The sequence below is a fragment of the Tursiops truncatus genome, chromosome 1 (assembly GCF_011762595.2).
Source record: "Tursiops truncatus isolate mTurTru1 chromosome 1, mTurTru1.mat.Y, whole genome shotgun sequence".
NCBI lineage: Eukaryota > Metazoa > Chordata > Mammalia > Artiodactyla > Delphinidae > Tursiops > Tursiops truncatus.
In genome coordinates, this window is record NC_047034.1 from 69,010,798 (window position 1) to 69,038,149 (window position 27,352).

The following is a 27,352-nucleotide window of genomic DNA, read 5'->3' on the forward strand; positions in this document are numbered from 1 at the left end:
ACAACAAACTGGGAGAATAGTCTCTTTCCTCTCTTTCTGTGTGTGTGTATGAGAGACAGAGAGAGACAGACAGACAAAGGGATAATATCTTTAATATACTAAAAATACTTACAAATAGATACGAAAATTAATTCAATGGGCAAAGGGTACATGTGAAAGGACAATCATAGCCCATAAATTGCAGATAGTCAGTAAAAATCTGAAATGACACTCAATTTTAATTGTAATCCAAGAAATGCAATTTAAAGATGATAGTATGCTACTTTTTAAATGTTATTAGATTGGCTAGAAAAAGTCATTAATATCCAGTTATAGCCAGATTATGGAGATATAAGCAGTTTCACGTATTTGTGCTGGGAGTGTAAATTTGTAGAAGCTTATTGGAATTTAATTTGACAGTATCTATTTAAACTTTGAAATGCTTATATTCTTTGACCCAGTAATTCTGCTTATAGAAATCTATCCTACATCAGTAAAATCAAAGCTCCCAAGGAAATATGTAAAAAGATATTCATTACAGCATTCTCACAGAAAACATTTGGAAAAACACACATGTTCATCGGTGGGGGAATTTTTGGATTTGTTGAATAATTATGCTACAACCATACTATAGAACATTGTGTAGCTATTAAAAAATAATGAGATATATCCACATGTACCATTCAGGAAAACGGTTCAGAGGGAAAAAAGCAAGTTGCAGACCAGCACGTGCAGCATATTTCCATTCAACACAAAACATTTTTATGTGTATGGATATACAGATGATAGGTACATAGGCAGATAGATAGATAGATCAAAGGTAGGCAGATACATTGGTAAAGATTATGTTCATGTTACAATAAATAAGCAGAGGTGGGAATTCTCTATTACTTTATTATAAAATTTTTAGTGTGTTGAGATTGTGTCAGTCAGAGTTCCATGTAGTAAAGAGAAACTATTCTAAATATTTTAAGTGGGGAATGATTTAATACAGGGAATTAAGTGTTTGTAAAATCATTGGAAGAACTGAAAAAGTAGGTTCTTAGATGGATTTTGGGAATGGAATGACTCCTAGATCAATCAAAAAGTGACATACCAAGATCTCCTTTGAGGCCACCACTGGAACTCCAAGTTCAAGAACACAATCCCTCCCAACACCTGTTAGAATGGCTATCATCAAAAAGACAAGAGATAACAAATGTTGGCAGGAACATGGAAATATTGGCAAGAACATGCACAAGAACACTTGTACACTGTTGGTGGGAACGTAAATTGGTGCAGGCAATTGGAACACAATATGGAGGTTCCTCAAAAAACAAAAAATAGAACCACCATATGATCCAGCAATTCCACTTCTGGTTATATATCTAAAGGAGATAAATTATAAATAGAAAAAAAAATAAATAGTGAAATATTATGCAGCCCTAAAAAGAAGGGAATCCTGCCATTTGCAACAACATGGATGGACCTCTATACTAAGTGAAATAAATCAGACAGAGAAAGGTATCATTTCACTTATATGTGGAACCTAAAAAAACCCCAAACTCATAGAAACAGAACAGATTGGTGATTGTCAGAAATGGGGATATGAGGGAAATGGATGAAGGTAGCTAAAGGGTATAAGCTTCTAGTTATAAGATAATTAAGCTCTGGGGATGTACAGCATGGTAACTATACTTAAGAATACTGCATTGTATATTTGAAAGTTGCCCGGAGAGTAGACCTTAAAAGTTCTCATCATAAGAAAATAAAATTATGTGAGGTGATAGATATTAATGAAACATTGTGAAATCATTTCTCAGTATATACATATATCAAATCATTATGTTGAGCAACTTAGACTAATACAACACTATATGTCAAAAATAACTCAATAAAATTGGCAAACCAACTAAGCAAAAACCAAACAAACCCCCCACAATCCCATAGTTACCATCCCAGGGTCAGAGAGTTAGAATCAAGACATAGTGGCAGCTGTTTCTCAATACCCAGATTGCTGAATAATGGGCACTGGAACACGGTCCCCAAGGAAATCTCATGTCTCCATGATTTTGTTAGACAGCAAAAACTACCTGAAAGAGAGGAGCAAAAGGGTTTCCTTCTGAGTCCCATCTTCAAATTTCATGTAAGTTCACTGAATTGGCAGAACCTTATTCACATCCAGAATATGAGCTGCAAGGGAGCTTGGGAAATGTAGTGTGTACCTTATCATCATTACAAAGAGAGACTGACTGGATAAATGCACAGGATCCACCAAGGGGATTATGAATAAAGCTTACTTTATTGTGTTTTAAAATGTTTTGATATGTTTGATATGCTGATATGCTGATATGTTGATCATCTTAATTTAAAAGAATGAATATTGATACCCATATTTTCCCATTTTTTAATAATGAAAGCACACACATCCACACATATGTGTGTAGGCTCAGAAAAATACAACAGGGATTCAAACTAAGGTGTTCAAAGTGGTTTTCTTGGAGGGGAAGAGGAGATTACAGGTAGTTGAAAAAATCATTGGCATTTTCTAGAATAAATATATCCTGCTTTCTAAAAATTAATACTCTTTAGTTTTTTTTTTTTTTTTTTTGCGGTACGCGGGCCTCTCACTGTTGTGGCCTCTCCCGCTGCAGAGCACAGGCTCCGGACGTGCAAGCTCAGCGGCCATGGCTCACGGGCCCAGCCGCTCCGCGGCATGTGGGATCTTCCGGACCAAGGCATGAACCCGTGTCCCCTGCATTGGCAGGCGGACTCTCAACCACTGCGCCACCAGGGAAGCCCAATAATCTTTATTTTTTAAGAACAGCTTTAGATTTGTAGCAAAACTGAGCCAAAAGTACAGAGTTTCCATTTATTCCATGCCCCACACATGAGCAACCTCCTCCACTATTAATATCCTGAATCAGAGTGGTACGTTTGTTATAAGTGATGAACCTACATTAACATATCATTATCACTCAAAGTCTGTAGTTTACATTAAAGTTCACTCTTGGTGGTGTACATTCTATGGCTTTACATAAATGTATAATGATATGTATCCATCATTATAGTATCATACAGAATAATTTCACTGCCTTAAAAATCCTCTGTGCTCTGCTTACTCATCCCTCCCTCCAAACTCCAGTCTCTGGCAACCAATGATTTTTTACTGTCTTCATAGTTTTCCCTTTTCCAGAATGTCATACAATTGGAATCATCCAATATGTAGCCTTTTCATACTGGCATCTTTTACTTCATAATATGCATTTAAGTTTTATCTTGCTTTTAAAAAAGTGAAATAAACATTAAATATGAACTAAACAGAGAAGATGACAGAACTACCCCTTGTCATAATGAATGAACTGTTACTAAACAGCAGCATCCAAATTAAAAGCTTTAGGATGTTCTTGGAAACCTATTCAAATACAGGTTTTATTATGTTTAAATGTGAATGAAAGAAATAAAGAAAAAAAAAAGAAAAAAGCTGTGAATGAGCATAAAACTTTTTTTTCTTATATGATAAAATTTGTACCCTCTTAACTTTTGGAGGTTCCATTCAAAATATTAGGAAGAACATTCACATGTATTCACCTCCCTAAATATAATTTTTTCCTGTAAAAATTTGAAATAATTTGTATACTTTTTCTTTCAAAATTATTTAACTAAAAGTAACTTATTTAATTTAGGTTTGGCTATATTTTTTGCACAGTCATTTGTGGTACTTGGGAAATTTTTGGAAGGGAAAAATTATCCCTCCAAATAATGAACTTAAATTTTAAAAATATAGTTAAATTTTCAGTTTTTAATAAAAGTTATATTCTAAGGGAAATTTATTATGAAGAGGGAAATAGTTTTGAAAGTATATTTTTTCCTACCAGCCATATAGATTCATACTAAATTCTTTTTTTTTCCTCCAAGACTTAATTTTATTTATTTTTTCTATACAGCAGGTTCTTATTAGTTATCCATTTTAAACACATTAGTGTATATATGTCAATCCCAATCTCCCAATTCAATTTGGAGAAGATGTTGGTGAGAGTTTACAAATTGAAGACTGATTTATTACTCAACTGAACAGAAAAAAGATATCCTCAGAATGGATAAATTACAAATTGAAGATTGATTTATTACTTAACTGTATAGAAAAAAGATGTCCTCAGAATGGATAAGTATCTAGACAAGTCAAACTCATTAAATTCTTATCTTAATCATTGACAGAGGGGCCACAAATTTGACTTATTTATCAATTTGTAAGAGCCTGAATACTCTTAATAAATAAGTGTAAGGCAAAACTATTAAGGTTTTTATGGCATATAATAAACATACTGAAATGAAGATGAACTTTGAGATTGATTGAAGAAAGTTGAATGTGGAGTCTGAATCATTTGAAATTCTTTATTCATGTGTATGTGATGAAAATTACAACTTTGGTGGTAAAATAAGGAGCAGCATCATTACCATCTTTCTTTGTTGGAGACAAATTCCTTTGGCAAGTATTTTCCCAAAATGGTAAAATAAACTGTCCAGTGGACCAGCAGGTGTTTTAACTGAACAAATGACAAAAGCTACTTGATTTCTCAGTAAGAAAATATGCTGAACTGACAAAGGATTAATCTCCAAAATTTATAAGCAGCTCATGCAGCTCAATAACAAAAAAACAAACAACCCAAGCCAAAAATGGGCAGAAGACCTAAATAGACATTTCTCCAAAGAAGATATACAGATTGTCAACAAACACATGAAAGAATGCTCAACATCATTAATCATTAAAGAAATGCAAATCAAAACTACAATGAGATATCATCTCACACCAGTCAGAATGGCCATCATCAAAAAATCTAGAAACAATAAATGCTGGAGAGGGTGTGGAGAAAAGGGAACACTCTTGCACTGCTGGTAGGAATGTGAATTGGTACAGCCACTATGGAGAACAGTATGGAGGTTCCTTAAAAAACTACAAATAGAACTACCATATGACCCAGCAATCCCACTACTGGGCATATACCCTGAGAAAACCATAATTCAAAAAGAGTCATGTACCAAAATGTTCATGGCAGCTCTATTTACAATAGCCTGGAGATGGAAACAGCCTAAGTGCCCATCATCGGATGAATGAATAAAGAAGATGTGAAATGGAATGGAATGGATAAAGAAGATGTGGAATATACAATGGAATATTACTCAGCCATAAAAAGAAACAAAATTGAGCTATTTGTAATGAGGTGGATGGACCTAGAGTCTGTCATACAGAGTGAAGTAAGTCAGAAAGAAAGACAAATACCGTATGCTAATACATATATATGGAATTTAAGGAAAAAAATGTCATGAAGAACCTAGGGGTAAGACAGGAATAAAGACACAGACCTACTAGAGAATGGACTTGAGGATATGGGGAGGGGGAAGGGTAAGCTGTGACAAAGCGAGAGAGTGGCATGGACATATATACACTACCAAACATGAAATAGATAGCTAGTGGGAAGCAGCTACATAGCACAGGGAGATCAGCTCAGTGCTTTGTGACCACCTAGAGGGGTGGGATAGGGAGGGTGGGAGGGAGGGAGACGCAAGAGGGAAGAGATATGGGAACATATGTATATGTATAACTGATTCACTTTGTTATAAAGCAGAAACTAACACACCATTGTAAAGCAATTATACTCCAATAAAGATGTTAAAAAAAAAAAAGAAAATATGCTGATCAAAATTTCCACCAATTACAAGTTGTACATGTTGGCACATTATTGGCAGTTTTCTGGTATCTCATCTAGGTGATCACTCTGACATAATAATCAAACATTAAAACAAACAAACAAACAGCCTCTGTCCTCACAAAACCACCACCAACAAAAGCTGATTCTATTTGTCTCTATATGAGTGAGCCCAGACTCTTGAAATATTATGATACCCAGACAGACAAGAGCAATCACCTGGTTGCTGAATTTGATTTAACAAGTGCCAGTTCAGTTCAATTCAGTGCAGATATTAAAAGTGACATGCTTAGTACATCAACTCCTTACCTGCAGGGCAGTAAGACAGGTGGGACGTGGTTGGGTTGTTTAATGTGATTCTGAGTAATTTTAAACCTAAAATGAATATGAAAAAAATAATAGAAATCAGAGTGCAAAATATGCGCTCATTTTACAAGGAAACAAAACTGGTATGGCATTTCATGTTTGCAGCAGGCTTGCTTCCTGATGCAATCCAGCGTCTCCTGAGGGATGTTCACTTTTATCTATTTTAAAATTTGTGTGCATGTGTGTGCATGTACTAGCAAAGTGCTCTGGGTTAGGTGTTCTGAAGTCAAAGCTGAGAAAACTAGTCTGAGGCGAGTCCACAGTCAAGGGGCAAGGGACATATAAGAAGTAAGATTAATGGCCAAAAGAAGGGAAATAGAATAACATGCTGGGATGGAGAAGTTGCCCACGGGAGCTGACAGTGTAAGGAAAATATCCTCCCCTATTGCCCTCCCCATGTGCTTATTTCTTGTCCTAAGGTTGGGCTACTATTATATTGGGAGTTTGGGCCCATAGATAAGGATCACACAAAAGTAGGATCTTGATTCTCTCACAAGATGTCTAGATATTTCCAGTGTTGGTTATTATGGGAAGAGGATATCTTAATTCACAGGTAGATGAAGGTGGAGCTTAGCAGGAAGGAGAGGGAACTCATTCCTGTGTTAGGCCCTTGCTCATAGGGCCTAGACTTGGGGGAGGATAGAAAAGTGTCAGGGTATTTCTCGGCTCTTGCCTCAGGGAATCCCTTGAGTTGGGAGATCTTTCTGGGTTTCTAGACCCCATTCCAGTGTGTGTGTGTGTGGGCTGGGTGGGTGGTGGGCGGTTCCCACACCAACAAGCAATGCTCTGGACTCCAGCTGGGTGTCCCACAATTCAACCCAATTCTGCTCAAGTCTGAACTTTATCTACCTGGAGATAGCAAAAGATACTACAGGTTAGGGGAAGAGTCCTACAAGACTTCCCCCACTCCCTTCAGATGCCAAACACAGGCTATTACCTGTGTTTCTGACCAATTGGCTATAAATCAGAGGTTCCCATGTCCACCTCCTTGAATTTGATTAATTTGTTAGAGTGCCTGACAGAACTCAAAGAAAGATTTTAATTACCAGTTCACTGGTAAAAGGCTATAACTCAGGAAGAGCCAATTGGAAGAGATGCACAGGGCAGGGTATGCGGAAGGGGCATGGAGCACCAGGCATGACACTGTCCCCAATCTCCATGTGCTCACCAGCCCAGAAGCTCTCTAAACCCAGTCCTTTTGGTTTTTTATGGAGGCTTCATTACATAGGCATGATTAACTAAATCATTGGCCATTGGTGACTGAACTGAAGCGCAAGCCCCTTTCCCCTCCCCTGCTCAGGGTGTGGGACTGGAAGTTACAACCCTCCAATGACACCCTTGGCTCCACTGGCAACCAGTCCCCGTCACTTGGTGGGGTCCAAAAGTCACCTCATTAACATAACAAAAGAACATTTACTGCTCTTGTCAGGAAATTCCAATGGTCTTAGGAGCTCTGTTCCAGAAACAGGATGAAACCAAATATATACTTATTATAAATCACAGTATCACAGGAGAGAAGTAGGCTGAGGCCGTCCAAGGAGCATAAGCCAGAGCCTTAGGCTCTGAGAATTGTCATATCAGGAAACATATCTAAGAATTATAACAGTATGGGTTTAGTTGTGCTATGGAGAATTGGGGGAAGGATTTATGTCCATTTTGAGGGGTTCGCTCAAAAGGGGGAGAGAGGAACCTCTGAGACCATTGGGCAGTGATGACGGAGAGCGTCTTGGGAATGTGAATTTCAGGGAACCAGAGTTGGAGGTACCAAACACAGTGTCCTTTCGTATAAATCTTTTTTTTGTTTTGTTTTTATTTTTGTAGTCTTGTACTCTAAGGATTTGAAGTGATGAGAAGCATGATAGACTGGCAGAACAACCTAAAGTGTCACAGCAGAAGTACTAGAAAGAAGCAACCAAAGAATGGAAATTCGTTTTTTGGAGGCTTTGGGAAATTATTTCTCATTTGAACATTTCTTCCTCTTTTCTCAGGCAAAAACTAGTCATTTAATATCTCTTGAGCTAGAGGGCTAATACAGTGAATGGCACATAGTGAAACAAGATGTATGTTGAATACATGAATGATTGAATAAATGAATGAATGAAGATGATGTAGCCTCAGTTTTTGTAGCTCACAGATGACGAAAACATACACAAACAACTATATTCCGATGAGATATGTATTGTAACAGGTTAATAAAGAATGAACTACAGGAGTTAAGAACTAATAGAGTGATTTATTTTTCCTTTGAAATGAGGGAGGGGAAGATTGTGGATGGAATGAGGGTCAGGAAACTATTCAAGGGTGGTGAAATTTTGAACGGAATTTGAGGACAAACACATTTTTTCCTGGAGGGGAATATTTGAGAAAAAGTTATAATGAGCAGGACATGACTTTTTAAAATAAATGAGTCAATATTTTGTGATCAATTTACAGTGAAAGTTTTGAGGCTCTGAGATGTAATTTTTAGATCACTTCACTTTGTCCGGTTGTGTATAGAGGACAAGAGAAAGGCCCATTTGATAGCTTTAGAATTTTCCACAGGAAGATTAGATGATAGAAAACCACACACACTCTGCAAATCTTAACTAAAGCTTTATGTAAATCTTAGGGGATCCTGGTTGTCAGAGAAGACATCTTGCTTTTGTGTCTATGGTTTAGAAATAGGCAGGGATAGATGGTTGGGACTCGGGAAATAAAAACAAGTGGTCTACTATAAAATTAGAGCGAGTTATAGCTTTCTTATAGAGCAGAGACTGTAAAATTGGATTAGGACATGTCTAATGAAATAGAGGCAGAACCAGGAGGAATTAATTTGCCTAAGGACTTTTGGTCCTACAGAGAAGAGATGGTATTTGTTTGGGACATTTGGGGAAACACTGGAGATGGGAGGATAGCTTAAGGTGTGTATCTTAGACTCTTTTCCTTGTTGGGCCCCACTGATCCATTCTTGAGCATTTTGGAGATTTGGGGTGATAGGTAGAAACCAAATAAGCTGTAGGTTTGAAAGACTCAGACACATAGAGAGGACAATGAAAGTAGATTTGATTCTCTATTGAGCTGGGGAGATACCAATTTTCCCTACTTCATGGGGAAAGGTAGCAAAACTTTGCTGCCTTGAGGACTGAAGAGAGAGCACCCAGCCTTGGTACCTGGTGAGGGCAGCTTTGGAAGCCCAAGCATCCCTGGAATAAATATAGAGCTTCTCACAGAGGACAGCGTTTGCAGCGAGAGGGAGAGAGGTTTTGTGAGCTTCAGAATAGTGAAAGACAGTAAAAGTCCAAGAGGGGACTAAACTCCTATGAGCACCACTAGGACCCTCAGAAATAACTGAGTGTAACTGGGGTTAGGGAAAGGGTCACGAAGGGCTTTCAGTTAATGTGATTCGATTCTCTTTCCCAGATTAATGAGGTCTGGGAAAGGTCAGATGTTTCAGAAAAATCAATAGAGAACAAGCACTCCCAGGCTTTATTTTGAGCAGGTGCATAAGCACATACTGAGACTTGATAATCAAGTCAACAGAACAAAGAAGTAGATCAAATTGTATGGGGTTTTGGAATATCAGGGGACTCAAGAAAGAGCATCTAGATGTGACCAGAACAGACACTAGTTCATTATCTTTCAGGGATTAAGGGTTCTTTTATTCTTCAGTGAGGTGAACCAGAAGAGGCAAATCATTACACATGGTCTAACCTGAAAGGCCAAGTAGTTATAACCAATAAACTTATTGTTCTCATTACAGAATGAAAGTTCAGTCACTCTCAATGGATCCATCTGCTATTTCTCTGAAGATTTCTGATGAAGATCTTTCAGGTATTCTTGTATTGAGAGAGCTTGACAGAATGGATTCAGATTTTTAGGTTAAAATAATGGTGTCCAGAGAGAATAAAACCAGGTAATAAACATGTATAGAACTTTGTCACTGTGAGGCTTATTTCTCTCTGGGTATGCCACTGTTAGTTTGAATGACTGCTTATTTTTTCATCCGTCACGTGTATGTAGTATAAATCATCAAGCCATTCATTTATGTAGGGAATATAAATCTTATTCAATAAACTCAGGTGAGTAAGAAATGCCACATCTCTATTTGCTTTAAATAAAGTTAAATAAGTCTCTGGGGGCTTCCCTGGTGGCGCAGTGGTTAAGAATTCACCTGCCAATGCAGGGGACAAGGGTTTGATTCCTGGCCCGGGAAGATCCCACATGACGCAGAGCAGCTAAGCCCGTGCTCCACAACTACAGAGCCTGCGCTCTAGAGCCCGTGAACCACAACTACTGAGCCCATGTGCCACAACTACTGAAGCCTGCGGGCCTGGAGCCCATGCTCAGCAACAAGAGAATCCACCACAATGAGAAAAGCGTGCACTGCAAAGAAGAGTAGACCCCACCCACCGCAACTAGAAGAAGCCCGTGCACAGCAACGAAGACCCAATTCAGCCCCAATAAATAAATAAATAAATAAATGTTCCTTTAAAAAAAAAAAGAGAGAGATACCAGCATGTTTTAAGAACTGAAAGACCAACCGGCCTTGGATGCTGGGGTTCAAGGTGGGTTGTGGAGAGAAATGGAGCTAGAGGATTAAAGAGAGCTCTGATTGGTGAGAAGCTTGTAATGCATGCTAAGCTTCTTAGAGTAAAGGGGGTTGGCTCACTTAACACCCATTCCAAGCTCATTTTTTCTTGCCTTATTTTTCTATTATGACTGGAAAATTAAAATACAAGGAGCTAATAATATGTTTTAATTGTGAGAGTTGATGTTTTTGTTTTAGAATGATTGTTCCAGCTCCTTTGTGAAGACTGCTTTGGAGGGGGATGAGAATAGCTGTGAGGATAATAAGAGGGTTGTTGGAAATCCAGGTGGGAGGTGATGGCAGCTGGCGTAGGTCTAAGGCAGTCATGTTGGAGAGACCCAGGTAGATCTGAGTAGTGCTTAAGGGGGAATGTTAACTGGAGTTTAGAAACACAAAGCAATTGAGAGTTTTCTGGCTTGAATCAGTGAGCAGAATGAATATTTGGTCTATTTCTAAGTGTTTAACTCTCTAAATAATACTGGTGTTAAGAAAAACTTTTCATATTTTGAATAATTTCCTTAAACTGGTAGAAAGAATGAATTTTTCCCAAGTTTTCAAGCATGACTATAGAGATTTGAAGCTGCAGGAATGCCTGAGATCTCTAATAAATTGCTCGTCATTTTCCCAACTTGGGAATGATCCTGTTCCCTTTGCCCCAGAACAAAGCCTTCAGAGGTAGTTTTGGAAAATGTTTCACACATTAGCTAATATCTGGAGTTGAGGTTGTCTAAGACATATAGGTCCTAAGAACTCAGCCACTAACATCCTCACCATCCAGAACAACAGGAAGAGTGAAGCTGGCAAAGCTCTCAGTTTCCTTGATCTTATCAGCCCCCTGGGCCACTGCCCAGCAGTCTGTTTGCAGCTCCAGCCTATGCCTGAGCTCTGGTCTACTGGGCTGTGACTTTGAAAAGCTTTGTGTGGGCTCAGGAGAGGGTGAACGGAGCTGAGAATACACAGAATTGGGGAGAAGAGGCAGAGTAAAATTTCCAATATTTTCCTTGATAAATATAATAATATATATAATACAATTCAACTTTTTTTTTGATAATTTCTTATTTTTTCCTTTTTTTTTCTTCCACAGACATAGGCACAAAAGGCTTTTGTGTTTTCCAGAGGCGGGGGGGGGGGGGAGAGAAAGAGAGAGAGAGAGAGAGAGAAATCGTATGTAACCAGATAAGCACAGATAAAGAAACCAATGGTCTTCATCAGTTAATCCAGGTCTACACTGCCTGCCTGGGGGTGCAGCCTCTTTTTGTGATGCCTGGGCCCAAGCTAATAAGACTCCCTCATAATCGAAAGAGTGATGTCTATGGCACTCATTGAGTGGGGTGGCAGCCCTCTTCTGGGTCTCCAGGCCATTCTTGCTTTGCTGCACATCTGGGAGTTGAGAGTAGCTTTGGGAATTGTTGAGCTCTGGGTGGATGGGAAGCCCATGCTGAGGAGGAGTCTGGAGAAGGGGCACTTTATGGGGACAGAGGCAAGCATCATTCTGGGGCAGAAGCAGATATCTTTTTTGGGGGAAGTGGTCTTTGATAAGAACCAGTCCTTGGTGGGAGACACTGGAGATGTGAACATGTGGGAATTTGTGATGTCACCAGAAGAGATTAACAATGTCTATCATTGTTAAGGTCCACCACTGAAGGTGGACTTTCAGTTCTGATTCCTGTGTTGGGGGGGGCGCCAATGTATGGGGTTCACGGTGGAGTGTTCACCAAGCCCCAGCTGCCGTCCTGGGGCTGTGACCCTGTCCCACAGCAGCAGTCCTGAGCATGCCCACTGGAGATGACACCTCACCAGCATCGTGTCTCAGACTCTGAGGAATTTTTGCCTTTATACCCTGGAGTGTTGCAGAGTGGACACTGGACTTCTTTTCCTCTCTCTTCTTCATTAACATCAATGAATGAACATTTCTTCTTAAGTGAAAGGCGATCTATATGTTGTGCTTTTCTCAGAAGGAATCAAAATTATAGAATTTATGTTTTACATTGAAAAGGACTTTAGACATAATCCTGCATCCTTATTGTATTGGTTTTCTATCACTGCTGTAACAAATTATCACAAATCTATTGGCTTAACACAGCACCAACACAAATTTAATATCTCACAGCTCTGGAGGTCAGAAGTCTAAAATGGGTGTGTCCACAGGGCTGTGTTCTTTCTAGAGAGTCTAGGGGTGAATTGATTTCCTTGCCTTTTCTAGCACCTAGAGGCTGCCTACATTCCTTGGCTTGTGGCTCCTTCTTCCATCTCCAAAGGCAATGGCATAGCATTTTCTCTTCTCTCTGACCTCCTGCCTTCCTCTTAGAAGGACCCTTGTCATTATATCGAGCCCACCTGGATACCAGCATAATCTATCCATCTCAACATCCTTATCTGTAAAGGTAACATATTCACAGGTTTCAGGGATTAGGACATACAGAGACAGGCTATTCAGCCTATCACATTCATTGACAGAAGATACAACGGAGATCCTAAAGAAGAGGAATGAAAAAACAACTCACAGGGCTCGTCTGGACTGCTGCTAGTCCATGTGGTATTTCTGTGTGAATGGGGGATTAACTCTATGCTGGGTGAACGGCTTGGTGAGTGGAGTGTGGGGAGATAACAGCCCCCAATCCCTCCCTCAGCTAGACACCCATGTGTAGTGAACAGCCTGCACACCATACACAGTGGCCCTGGGGCTGGTGAGTTTCTATAGTGGAAACAGAATGCTGGTCTTACAATATCCTACTCCAATCCCCCTCTGCTCTTCACCCTTTCATAGCTGTCACTCTCTGAGTCCAGGGATGATCTCAAAAAAACTGGCTTAGGGAATTTAGTACTGTACGATGTACTGTATTCCTACAGTGGTCAGTCCATACTGCCTTTCCACCCTGCCTCTGAGTGAGACAGGCTGGGACCTGGGACGTGGGACCCTTTGCTGCAGTGCTTGTACCTGGACAAACATCTCCTCGAGCAACGAAATACAAAGAAACTATAAGGGACTAAAAATAACTGCATGCATGTGCAGTCGGGGCAAATTATGAACAACAAAATACAAAAACGCAACTGCCACTTCTGAGGAGCCAGGAGCAAAAGCAGGGTACTGTGCGTGCACATAACCCACTGCACACAGCACCACCAAGGGGGTGGGCACACCTCCTAAGCCACGCCTCTGGCCCAACCCCTAGACCCACCCCGACCCTCACCCCATAAAAGGAACCAGCTTGCCCCCTACTCAGGGAGCAAGCAAGGAAACCTGGTACTTGTTTTCGCTCCCTCGTGCTACAGCACAAGTCCCAATAAAGCCTTGCCGGAATTCCCTGTCTGTCCTCTGATAAATTTCTATTGATTAAGCAGGCCAAGAACCTTGGTCGGTAACATGAGTACTGTCCTTTCAGCTTATATATGCCAGACTTATTATTTATCAGTAATATTTCAATAATCCTCTTCCTGTTCCATCTCACAGTGCCCATAAACACGTACATCCAAGTCAGTGCTCCAACCTTTCATATGTGGACTGCTTGCATCTTGCTTTATAGCACTGAGAGTTTTAACCTCATCTAAAAGGGCAAGCCATTATGGTTCCGAGTTTTTTAAATCCTCTGTGGCGATGTTACCTTTCTATACCATTATTACAAAGGGACTTTAATCAGCCTTGACTGAAATGAGAATTCCCCTAAACCAGCACTGTCCAGTAGAACTTTCTGCCATGATGGGAATATTCTAATTTGTGCTGTCCAATATGGTAGCGACTAGACACATGTAGTTACTGAGTCCCTGAAATGTGGCTAGGGTGACTGAGGAATTGTGTTCTACATTTTATTTAATTTTAATTGATTTAAATTTAAATAGCCACATGTGGCTAGTGGCTACTGTATTGGACAGCACTGATCTAGACTTTTTCCTTGAGTTAAAGGGATAAAAGTGTAGGGTGTAGGAAAGGATATTATTAATCATAAAAGTTTATAATTAGGACAACAAAGGAAGTTGAGGTCTCCACTTGAATAAAAAGAGAAGAAAACCTGGGAAGGTTTAAAGATTGTCTTCCATCAAGCCAGGGACCTAATTTTCTCTTGTTTCTACCAGAGGGCAAATAAGCTGTTATCAAATAGTTTAATGTATTCTGGGGCAAATGTTTAGAAGTGTCTGTTTGTGTTTTTATTCCTTCTTTTGTGTTCAATATTTTTCTTAGAACTTATTTTTTCCTTTATCTTTTTCTCTTTCTTCTGAATAGAGGTGAGTTTATCCATACTTGCTATTTAGTTAAAAGAAAAAAAGTAAGTCCAGAACACCTTTTACTTTTTTTTCAGAACATCTTTTGATTCTGTTTCTGTGCATCAAGAGAAAGGCTTCAGTAGTATTCTTTCTCTTGGGATGTTGAGTTCAGTGGACTAAAAGCACTTCAGGAGCACCAGCTTATAGTGGCATTTTATGTATTGTCAGTTCAAAATTGTACCCAGGATGGTATAGGGGCCTTATGCTTGAAGAAAGAGAAAATACAGCATTGGGAGAATGTTTGGGATTAGGATTCGGATCTAGGGTGTTCATCAATAATAAGCCTGTAGGGCTTCCTCGGTGGCACAGTGGTTAAGAATCCGCCTGCCATTGCAGGGGACATGGGTTCAAGCCCTGGTCCAGGAAGATCCTACATGCCACGGAGCAACTAATCTTGTGCATCACAACTACTGAGCCTGCGCTCTGGAGCCCGTGAGCCACAACTACTAAGCCCATGTGCTTCAACTACTGAAGCCCGCACCCCTAGAGCCCATGCTCCGCAACAAGAGAAGACACTGCAATGAGAAGCCTGCACACCAAAATGAAGAGTAGCCCCTGATCGCCGCAAGTGGAGGAGCCCACGCACAGCCACGAAGACCAAACACAGCCAAAAATAAATAAATAAAAAAAATTATTAAAAAAAATAAGCCTGTATTTTCTCTGACAGAAAGTTAAATGTGGCTTTGCTGAGAGGTAAATAGTGTGTGCTGTGGCCTCACTTGAAAGGATGCGGGAGGTCAATGTCTGGAGGAGGTCCTAGGACTGAGGAAGGGGACCCAGGATGAGTCAACCAAAGAGAGACCTTGTAGGAGATAGAAAAACACTAGAAGCAGCCACTCTCCTAGTTTTTGCAGGAGGGAGTATAGAATTATACACACTTGGTGTCAAGGGCAGAATGACCTTCAGTCAGTGTCACCCAGTAGGAGCTGAACTAGGGTCAAGCTGTAGGAAGCAACAGAAGAGTGAGAGAAAGAAAAGAGAATGGCAATAAAGAACAAAAAAGGAAGAATGATGATGGTGAATATTAGTGTGGAAGATGCCTAGTGCCATTTCAGCTCTATCCACTATGAAAAACACAGGGACACTTAAAGGAGGGTGAGAGAAAGGTAGCAGTTCCTAGAGGCATCAGTACAAGACATGAGGGGATACTGACAGTGGGTTGCTTTCTCTGACATTTGTAGTACAGAGGAGATAATCAGCTGCCTACAGGAGATTACTGTGGTGGGAATCCCCACTGCAAATGTGTCCTGCACACCCAATACAAAAAAGGCTTTGTAAGTTACAGATGAGTAAAAGGATATGATGTGCCTACGAGGAAATACTAAGAATGAGAACAATGCAAACTGGAATGCGTTTTGAATTTTTCGGGAAATCCTTCACTCTTTTATCGACTTGCCCACAGTACAGCACCTCCTTTGAGATCCAATAATCTAGAGCGATCTTCTCACTTTGCAGAGGAGTTTACCAAGGTTAAGGTAGGAGGATGGCTTTTCTAAAAGCCATATGGCGAGTCAGATTCAGAAGTGGGGTCTAAATCCAGGTCTCATGTCTTATTCAGTGTTTTTTTTCCTATCTTAACCCACTAACATTTTGGGAATTCAAGGAACAGCTTTATTTGTGAGTTGCTAGGAAATTTCGTAGAGTTTTCAAATGCTCCATTCTTTTCATTGAGATCCTTGAAGAAAATGGTTGAAAAACTAAACTAGAAAACTAAAGATTATTAGTTCGGTTTAAATGATCTCATAAGATATTTACTGGTCCTATTCACATTTCCCCCATCTATATGAAACCCTAATGTCCAAAACCTTACAAATATGTGAAGTAACACTACCTTCAAAATTTAATGGATATATATGCATTTTATCCAACTAATATATGCTCACAATTAAAAGATGAAATAGTTTTAAAGAAAATAGCTTTAAAGATGAAGAGTTTTAAAGAAAAGCAAGTCTCTTGCCTCACCATTCTACCCCCAGTCCCACTCCACATAGGCAATCACTTTGAAATTTTCCAATTATTTATGTTTTTACGGAGGTAGCCTCCATTTCTCTAAAAGTCTCACGTTGCTATTTCTTACTTTGTAAGTTTTAGACATTATCTATAGACCTCCTTTTTAAAAAAATTTTATTATTTATTTATTTTTTTAAACATCTTTATTGGAATACAATACTTTACAATGGTGTATTAGTTTCTGCTTTATAACAAAGTGAATCAGTTATATACATACATATGTTCCCATATCTCTTCCCTCTTGTGTCTCCCTCCCTCGCACCCTCCCTATCCCACCCCTCTAGGTGGTCACAAAGCACTGAGCTGATCTCCCCGTACTGTGCGGCTATTTCCCATTAGCTATCTCTTTCACATTTGGTAGAGTATATATGTCCATGCCACTCTCTCACTTTGTCACAGCTTACCCTTCCCCCTCCCCATATCCTCAAGTCCATTCTCTAGTAGGTCTCTGTCTTTATTCCCGACTTGCCCCTAGGTTCTTCATGACTATGTTTTTTTTTTTTAGATTCCATATATATGTGTTAGCATATGGTATTTGTTTTTCTCTTACTTCACTCTGTATGACAGACTCTAGGTCGATCCACCTCACTACAAATAACTCAATTTCATTTCTTTTTATGGCTGAGTAATATTCCATTGTATATATGTGCCACATCTTCTTTATCCATTCATCTGTCAATGGACACTTAGGTTGCTTCCATGTCCTGGCTATTGTAAATAGAGCAGCAATGAACATTGCGGTACATGACTCTTTTTGAATTATGGTTTTCTCAGGGTATATGCCCAGGAGTGGGACTGCTGGGTCAAATGGTAGTCCTAATTTTAGATCTTTAAGGAACCTCCATACTATTCTCCATATTGGCTATATCAATTTACATTCCCACCAACAGTGCAAGAGGGTTCCCTTTTCTCCACACCCTCTCCAGCATTTATTATTTGTAGATTTTTTGATGATGGACATTCTGGCCCGTGTGAGATGACGTCTCATTGTAGTTTTGATTTGCATTTCTCTAATGATTAATGATGTTGAGCATTCTTTCATCTGTTTGTTGGCAATTTGTACATCTCCTTTGGAACAATGTCTATTTAGGTCTTCTGCCTATTTTTGGATTGGGTTGTTTGTTTTTTTGATATTGAGCTGCATTAGCTGCTTGTAAATTCGGAAGATTAATCCTTTGTCCGTTGCTTCATTTGCAAATATTTTCTCCCATTCTGAGGGTTGTCTTTTGGTCTTGTTTATGGTTTCCTCTGCTGTGCAAAAGCTTTAAAGTTTCATTAGGTCCCATTTGTTTATTTAATTTTTATTTAATTTTTATTTTTTTTTGAAGTACGTGGGCCCCTCACTGCTGTGGCCTCTCCCGTTTTGGAGCACAGACTTCGGACGCGCAGGCTCAGCGGCCATGGCTCACGGGCCCAGCCGCTCTGCAGTATGTGGGATCTTCCCAGACCGGGGCACGAACCTGTGTCCCCTGCATCGGCAGGCGGACTCTCAACCACTGCGCCACCAGGGAAGCCCCCATTTGTTTATTTTTGTTTTTATTTCTATTCCTCTAGGAGGTGGGTCAAAAAGGATCTTACTGTGATTTATGTTATAGAGTGTTCTGCCTATGTTTTCCTCTAAGAGTTTTATAGTGTCTGGCCTTACATTTAGGTCTTTAATCCATTTTGAGCTTATTTTTGTGTATGGTGTTAGGGAGTGTTCTAATTTCATTCTTTTACACGTAGCTGTCCAGTTTTCCCAGCACCACTTATTGAAGAAGCTGTCTTTTCTCCATTGGATATTCTTGCCTCCTTTAGCAAAGATAAGGTGACCATATATGCGTGGGTTTATCTCTCGGCTTCTATCCTGTTCCATTGATCTCTATTTCTGTTTTTGTGCCAGTACCATACTGTCTTGATTACTGTAGTTTTGTAGTATAGTCTGGAGTCTGGGAGCCTGATTCCTCCAACTCTGTTTTTCTTTCTCAAGATTGCTTTGGCTATTCAGGGTCTTCTGTGTTTCCATACAAATTGTGAAATGTTTTGTTCTAGTTCTGTGAAAAATGCCAGTGGTAATTTGATAGGGATTGCATTGAATCTGTAGCTTGCTTTGGGTAGTAGAGTCATTTTCACAATGTTGATTCTTCCAATCCAAGAACGTGGTATATCTCTCCATCTATTTGTATCATCTTTAATTTCTTTCATCTGTGTCTTATAACTATCTGCATACAGGTCTTTAGTCTCCTTAGGTAGGTTTATTCCTAGGTATTTTATTCTTTTTGTTGCAATGGTAAATGGGAGTGTTTCCTTAATTTCTCTTTCAGAATTTTCAACATTAGTGTATAGGAATGCAAGAGATTTCTGTGCATTAATTTTGTATCCTGCTACTTTACCAAACTCATTGATTAGCTCTAGCAGTTTTCTGGTAGCATCTTTAGGATCCACTATGTATAGTATCATGTCTTCTGCAAACAGTGACAGCTTTACTTCTTCTTTTCCAATATGGATTCCTTTTATTTCTTTTTCTTCTCTGATTGCTGTGGCTAAAACTTCCAAAACTATGTTGAATAATTTTGGTGAGAGTGGGCAACCTTGTCTTGTTCCTGATCTTAGTGGAAATGGTTTCAGTTATTCACCATTGAGGACAATGTTGGCTGTGGATTTGTCATATATGGCCTTTATTATGTTGAGGAAAGTTCCCTTTATGCCTACTTTTGTTGAAAGCTTTCTCTGCATCTATTGAGATGATCATATGGTTTTTCTCCTTCATTTTGTTTATATGGTTTATCACATTGATTGATTTGCGTATATTGAAGAATCCTTGCATTCCTGGGATAAAACCCACTTGATCATGGTGTATGATTCTTTTAATGTGCTCTTGGATTCTGTTTGCTAGTATTTTGTTGAGGATTTTTGCATCTATGTCATCAGTGATATTGCCCTGTAATTTTCTTTCTTTGTGACATCTTTGTCTGGTTTTGGTATCAGGGTGATGGTGGCCTCATAGAATGAGCTTGGGAGTGTTCCTTCCTCTGCTATATTTTGGAAGAGTTTGAGAAGGATAGGTGCTAGCTCTTCTGTAAATGTTTGCTAGCGTTTGCCTGTGAAGCCATCTGATCCTGGGCTTTTGTTTGTGAGAAGATTTTTAATCACAGTTTCAATTTCAGTGCTTGTGATTGGTCTGTTCATATTTCCTTTCTCTTCCTGATTCAGTCTCAGAACGTTGTGCTTTTCTAAGAATTGGTCCATTTCTTCCACGTTGTTCATTTTATTGGTGTATAGTTGATTGTAGTAATCTCCCATGATCCTCTGTATTTCTGCGGTGTCAGTTGTTACCTCTCCTTTTTCATTTCTAATTCTGTTCATTTGAGTCTTCCCCCATTTTTTCTTGATGAGTCTGGCAAATGGTTTATCAATTTTGTTTATTTTCTCAAAGAACCAGCTTTTAGTTTTATTGATCTTTGGTACTGTTTCCTTCATTTCTTTTTTCATTTATTTCTGACCTGACCTGTATGATTTCTTTCCTTCTGGTAACTTTGAGCTTTCTTTGTTCTTCTTTCTCTAATTGCTTTAGGTGTAAGTTTAGGTTGTTTATTTGAGATGTTTCTTGTTTGTTAAGGTAGGATTGTATTGCTATAAACTTCCCTCTTAGAACTGCTTTTGCTGCATCCCATAGGTTTTGGGTCATCATGTTTTCATTGTCATTTATTTCTAGGTATTTTTTGATTTCCTCTTTGATTTCTTCAGTGATCTCTTGGTTATTAAGTAGTGTATTGTTTAGCCTCCATGTGTTTGTATTTTTTACAGATTTTTTCCTGTAATTGGTATCTAGTCTCATAGCATTGTGGTCAGAAAAGGTACTTGATATGATTTCAATTTTCTTAAATTTACCAAGGCTTGATTTGTGACCCAAGACATGATGTATCCTGGGTAATGTTCCATAAGCACTTGAGAAGAAAGTGTATTTTGTTGTTTTTGGATGGAATATCCTGTAAATATCAATTAAGTCCATCTTTTTTAATGTATCATTTAAAGCTTGTGTTTCCTTATTCATTTTCATTTTGGATGATCTGTCCATTGGTGAAAGTGGGGTGTTAAATTTCCCTACTATGACTGTGTTACTGTCGATTTCCCCTTTTATGTCTGTTAGTATTTGCCTTATGTATTGAGGTGTTCCTATGTTGGGTGCATAAATATTTACAATTGTTATATCTTCTTCTTGGATTGATCCCTTGATCATTATGTAGTGTCCTTCTTTGTCTCTTGTAATAGTCTTTATTTTAAAGTCTATTTTGTCGGATATGAGAATTGCTACTCCAACTCTCTTTTGATTTCCATTTTCATGGGATATCTTCTTCCATCTCCTCACTTTCAGTCTGTATGTGTTCCTAGGTCTGAAATGGGTCTCTTGTAGACAGCATATTTACAGGTTTTGTTTTGTATCCATTCAGCCAGTCTATAACTTTTGGTTGGAGTATTTAATCCATTTACATTTAAGGGAGTTATCAATATGTATGTTTCTATTACTATTTTCTTAATTGTTTAGGATTTGTTATTGTAGGTCTTTTCCTTGTCTTGTGTTTACTGCCTAGAGAAGTTCCTTTAGAATTTTTGTATAGCTGGTGGGTGGTCCTGAATTCTCTTAGCTTTTGCTTTCTGTAAAGGTTATAATTTCTCTGTCAAATCTGAATGAGATCCTTGCTGGGTAGAGAAATCTTGGTTGTAGGTTTTTCCTTTTCATCACTTTAAATGTCCTGCCACTCCCTTCTGGCTTGCAGAGTTTCTGCTGAAAGATCAGCTGTCAACCTTATTGGGATTTCCTTGTATGTTATTTGTTGTTTTTCCTTTGCTGCTTTTAATATTTCTTCTTTGTATTTAATTTTGATAGTTTGATTAATATGTGTCTTGGCATGTTTCTCCTTGGATTTATCCTGTATGGGACTCTCTGTGCTTCCTGGACTTGATTAACTATTTACTTTCCCATATTAGCGAAGTTTTCAACTATAATCCCTTCAAGTATTTTCTCAGTACCTTTCTTTTTCTCTTCTCCTTCTGGGACCCCTAAAATGGAATGTTGGTGTGTTTAATGCTGTCCCAGAGGTATAGACATCCTTTAATGATAGAAGTAGAGTCAGCACATATTGACCACTTCCCCCAAGTGAAGGTACATCACCATGTTAGTTAGTCTATTGATTACTCTGTAACATTTACTTTAGAAATTCTAGTCATCATAGACACTCTTATACCTAGTTATCTCTTTACTCCTCACTTTACATTTTACTGGATGAAAACATTAATATCCCTACACTTCCTTTTACTTCCCTCCTCCCCTTTTCACTTGCCTCTCTCTTCTGCATTTTTAGGTTACTAAATTTTAATAGTACTTCTAATCTATTAACATAATAAAAGTTATGAGCTTTGCCTACAGATTGATTCCAAAAGCTGAAACTCAGGAGTGTTTATATGATTATGATTTTGTGAATATTGTTCACTGCAGAGCCAAATTATATGCTATGATTATATTTCCCTTCTAGCTTTTTTTTTTTTGAATTTCTAATTGCCTTTTTTCTTATATTGTCTGTCTTTGCAGCAGTAATGATACTGTCAAACCAAAGGTATCTTTTTATCATTACCACCCCACGCCGATCTATTGATACCTCTTTTTTTGGAGCCAACTATCCTTTTTTTCTCATCTGGGCTGATTACTCTCTAGGTTGGCTGAGGAGATGTCATTTTGCGTCTTCCTACTCTTGTTACTCTCCTAGGCTGGAGTCCCAGTTTTTTGATTGCATATCTTTTGTTTTTTTGGTTTACATCTTAAAGTTGTTGGAGCATGTCTTAAGGTAATTTCCCAAGAAAGAGTATGATACAAGGGAGATAAATGCCCTGGGTCTCTACATGTCTGAAAAAAAAGTCATTATTGTTTTCTCATATTGAATTGATAGATTGACTATCAAATTCTAAATTGAAAATAATTTTTGCTTTATTACTTTGGAGGGTTTAAGTTTTAAAATACATGTTGATTTGCCAAGTTTGATGTCAATTTGCTTCTCATTATTGAGCAAACTGTTTTTTCCTTTCAGGAAATTTTAGGATAGTCTCTTGACACTTGGTGTTCTAAAATTTCAAGAATGTGGGACTGGATGTAGGTATTTTTCTATTCGTTTATTTTATTGCACAATTAGTGCACCATTTTAGTCTGGAAAGTTGTTTACCTAATTCTGGGAATTTCTTACATTATTTCTTTAATAATTACCCACTCTGCATTTTATCTTTCTAGAATTCACATTGGCTGGATATTGGAACTTCTGGGTTGATGTTTTTATGACTTTGCTTTCTGTCTCCTTGTGTTTAGATTCTATTTTCAGAGACAGTTTCTTTATTTTATATTCAAATTTTTTGTTAATATTTTTAAATTTGGCAATTATGTATTTTTATTTCTAAGTGCTTTTTTTTTGGGTTCTCTGATTGCTCCTTTTCCATAACACCCCTGTTGGAGGAGGTCATCGAGAGGATGTGACCACCATTTGATCCAGTAGCTGGCCCCGGGCAATTGGAGGCTTCTTACCTCTCCCTTGTCTTTGGAATGTAAATACCTTCAGCCCTCCTTCCCATACTAGGAGTCATTTTCAAGGATGGCGCCTGGAGAGAGCAATGTGTTGCTGAGAGCATTTGGACTACATATGCAAATGAACCCTGTTAAGGCCTCTATATAAACTTTCAAGATTCTGGTGGGCAGGTGTGGAGATCTACTCATCTTGTGGACACCAAAGACAAGCCTCTATGTAAATTCTCTTGCTTATTAAATCTGCCACCTACCAACTTGGAGTGGTCTGCCTCTTTCTTCAGTCTCTCCTTGCCCTCTGCATTCAGGGGTCAGATTTGGACTTCACCTGGGGAACTCTGGGGGTTGGGAACCAATGCCCCCATTCTCATTCTATGAGATTATAATGTCTGAGAATATTTGAGTTTCCTTTTTAAGTTCTCTTCTGCTCCCTAAATAATCTGTGCTGCCTCCAGCGTTGCTTTTCTCCTTCATTATCTCAATCTTTATTTTCATGCTGCATTCTTTTCCAAGTACATAATAATACTTTTTATGCATCATAGTTAAAATTAAGATCATAGAAAAAGTTGTTTTTGTGTGTGTGTGTGTGTGTGTGTGTGTGTGTGTGTGTTCACTGGTGGACTTTCTTTTTTCGGGTGAGTGAGTGGGAAGACAGTCATTAGCCTGGGGATCCTTAAGTAGGATGCTAAAGGGCTTCCAGACCTTTGGGACCCCAGGGCCATGACTAGCTCCCTTTGTTCTATTTTGGTCAGTTTCTTTTAGAAAAGTGCCCATTGTTTATGTATTGATTTTTGGCCAAATACTTATCTGCCTAGTATTCTGGTCAAACCATATGGAAGAGATAGTTGGGGGTGATGCTGTTAACAGTTTTCAGGCTTTAGTTCTGTGGTTCTCAGAGTCTTGAAGTCAGGCTGGCATTTTTCTAGACTCTCCTGGGTAGACTCTCCTATGCTCTGTAGCTCCCTTCTCCTTCCTCATATATTCCAGGTTTCCTTTGCCCAGATTCAGAACCTCTCATTTGCTTTTTCCTTTTCCAGAAATGTTTAGAAATATTTCACTTGCTAATAGCTTCCCTCCTGTTCTCTTCGTTGTTGTGAATTTATGTCATTTTTGTTCTTTTAACATCTTTTTAATGTGGCCTTGGGAGAGAGAGAGTAAACATTTTTGCACAGTTTGCAATTTTGAACCATAAAATCCTCTGCATTTCTTTTCCCTCTCCCGTTTGATAGTTTAATGATTTTTTGCATTACCTTTTTCTTTAGTATAGGTAATACATGTATATATTACAAAATTTAAGAGGTGCAAAAGGGTATATAGCAAATTTAAATGTCTCTCTCATCCCTCTTCCTTAGGTATCCAGTTTCTTGTATGTCCTTCCAGAAGTAATCTACACAAACATGTATACTTTTAAACTTAAAAAATGCAAGCAGAAGCATAAAAACACACTGTTTCACACTTTTCTTTTTGCACTTACCAGTATCTTGGAGATCATTCCATATTGGTACAGCAAAGAGCTTTTTAAAATTTATTTTTAATCCTCGCTTGTGCTAGAAACCATCCAGATTCCAGCTAGTCTGGCCTGGGATTCATATCAAGGGCCTGCAAGTGATATCAAGGCAAACATTTGACAATATATTTCTTGCCTGAAATGTGAACTCATTATTTCCAGCGAGCTACTGAAAACACATTTTTAAAGAGAAAGTACTGATTATGTCCAAAACAAGAGGTTATTAACTGGAAATCTCCCTAGAATACTTTCATCTCACCTTGGCAAGAAAGATAGGCTCCTTTGTGCTTTGTTACCTTTATATCACACAATCCTTGATCAGTTAGGTATCTTGAATTGTGCAGGTAAGTGACAGAAGGAAGGGAAAAAAATGTGTCTTCGGCTGCCAACATTTACTTTAAATCTTTATAACTGTATATAAATGGTATAAAAAACATAAATTCCAGATATAAGCTGTTGTTAGGAAGGCATCAACAAAGAACCTCCTCTGTGCTAACCAGAACAACTGAAAGAAAAATTACTGTTGAGTACCTATCATATCAGTTTCAGAATCAATTATGTTGATACTGTCAAACTGGAACAAAGAAATAAACTGGCAATATGTAAAATAAAAAAAAAATTTTAATTTCTGCAAAGTGTTTCACTAATGAATACATTGTAATTTATTTAACATTCCCTTATTGATCAACTTTTAGCTTCCCCTCCAATCTTTTGCTTTTATGAACAAAGCTACAATAAACTTCCTTTTATACACAGTATTTCACACACAAATGAGTAAGTTTGTGATAAATTCCTAAACGTGAAATTAATGGTAAATTGTCAGCTTTCTGTGTGTATGTGTGTGTGTATGTGTGTATGCATCAGTTAACGCCAATAACGTATGAGACTGCCTATGTCTCCACAACTTTGGCTACTGTACCAGTTAAGATCCAATCATATGCCATACCAATGACGGAAACAGAGTTTCATGTGAAGAACTGTTACCTCCGTACAAAATTGTTAAGAAGAGAATACCGAGGTACCAGGGAGGTAGCAATTGCAAAAAGCAGTCGCCATCTCTAAGGCTGGAGGAGCAAATGAAGAGGCTGAAATAAAACTTAGAAGCTTAGAGGAGGGAAACTTACAGTATTGAAATGCAGACCTCTTTACAGGAGGATTTTATTCCGTTGGTGCTGTGAGCTTGGAGGAGGGACACTGTGGACCCGGACCAGACTTCGAGGAGGGAGCACTAATCAGTTAGCGATGGTTCACCGAAAGGGGAAAGGTCAGGCTGACTCTTCAAGTAGTGGAAAAACTGCAAACTGGAATCAGCTGCTGCAGTGGTTAAGCACTGACTCCACAGGTGAAAAAAGTTGATGGGGTAATGTGGGTCAGAGCAGGATGTTGAGAGGGCGAAGCACATCCTTTCTTCCTTTTTCAGCCTCCTTGCTCCCCACCAGTACCTCTATTGGTAGAACCTATGCGGGCGCCAGATGGCAAAGCGGCGACACGGTGAGCAGCCACAGCTCCAGCATCCCAGAGTATGGAAGGATGGGCCCGGAGTCGGATTATAGCTGCTCAAAGACCACCAGAGCACTCCGGTGAGTTCTCAAACTTTTTGCCCATTGCCAACGTGACTGGTGAAAACTCAGAGCTTGTAGTTTTGATTAGCGTTCTCCTTACTGTGACTGAGGTCGAATACCTCTTAATTTTTAGAATTGTTTGATTTTTTTCCTTTCTGTGAATTGTCTTTTGATATCTTTTGTTCACGCTTGTTTTCTTTGGCTGTCGTTTTTGTTTCTTATACAAGAAAGAAATTAGGCTTTTGAATATAATGTGAGTTGGAAATACTTCTCCAGGTTTGTCATTTATCTTTTGGTATAATAGTGACTTTTCCGTGTATGTATTATTTTTACAGAGTTGAGTTTATCAGTATTTTCTTTTGTGACTTCAGCGGTTTTCTTCACCTGTAGAAAGGCCTTTCCAACTTTGAGATGATAAAAATGTTCTTCCATTTTTTTCCTAGTGCTTTTATGGTTTTGGTTTTAAAATTTAAACATTTGCTCAATTTGGAATTTTTCCTATTATATAATATAAAGTATTAAGCCAAATGTTTCTTCTTTAATGCTTTGCTGCCCAGATGTCCCAACACCATTCATTGAATAATCCATATTTTCTCCACCAATTTGAAAATTAGCCTTTATTATAATTCCTGTATGGTTTAAAATTTTTTTTTGGTTTGTTTCTGAACTTTCTAATCTGTTTCACTGATATGTCTATTCATGTATTAGCACCACACTGTTTTAATTACTCTAGCATTTATAATACGGTTAAATATCTCCTAGAGCATTTCTTCCTCATTCCCTTTTTATAATCTTGATTATTTTTGATTCTGTGTTCTCCTATAGGAACATTATGGTCAGCTTGCCTAATTTTAAACCCTATTGGTAGTT

The 27,352-nt window shown here is 38.5% G+C and overlaps 1 long non-coding RNA gene across 1 annotated transcript; it reads right to left on the reverse strand.

Annotated features, from left to right (window-relative positions):
- Positions 1-14: 14 nt before the first annotated feature.
- On the reverse strand, positions 15-26,171 carry LOC141278925 (uncharacterized). Its single transcript, XR_012332320.1, has 3 exons — positions 26,045-26,171; positions 5,976-6,041; positions 15-2,051 (listed from the first exon to the last, which is right to left on the reverse strand). It is a non-coding gene; the product is annotated as an uncharacterized lncRNA (long non-coding RNA).
- Between the last annotated feature and the right edge of the window lie 1,181 nt (positions 26,172-27,352).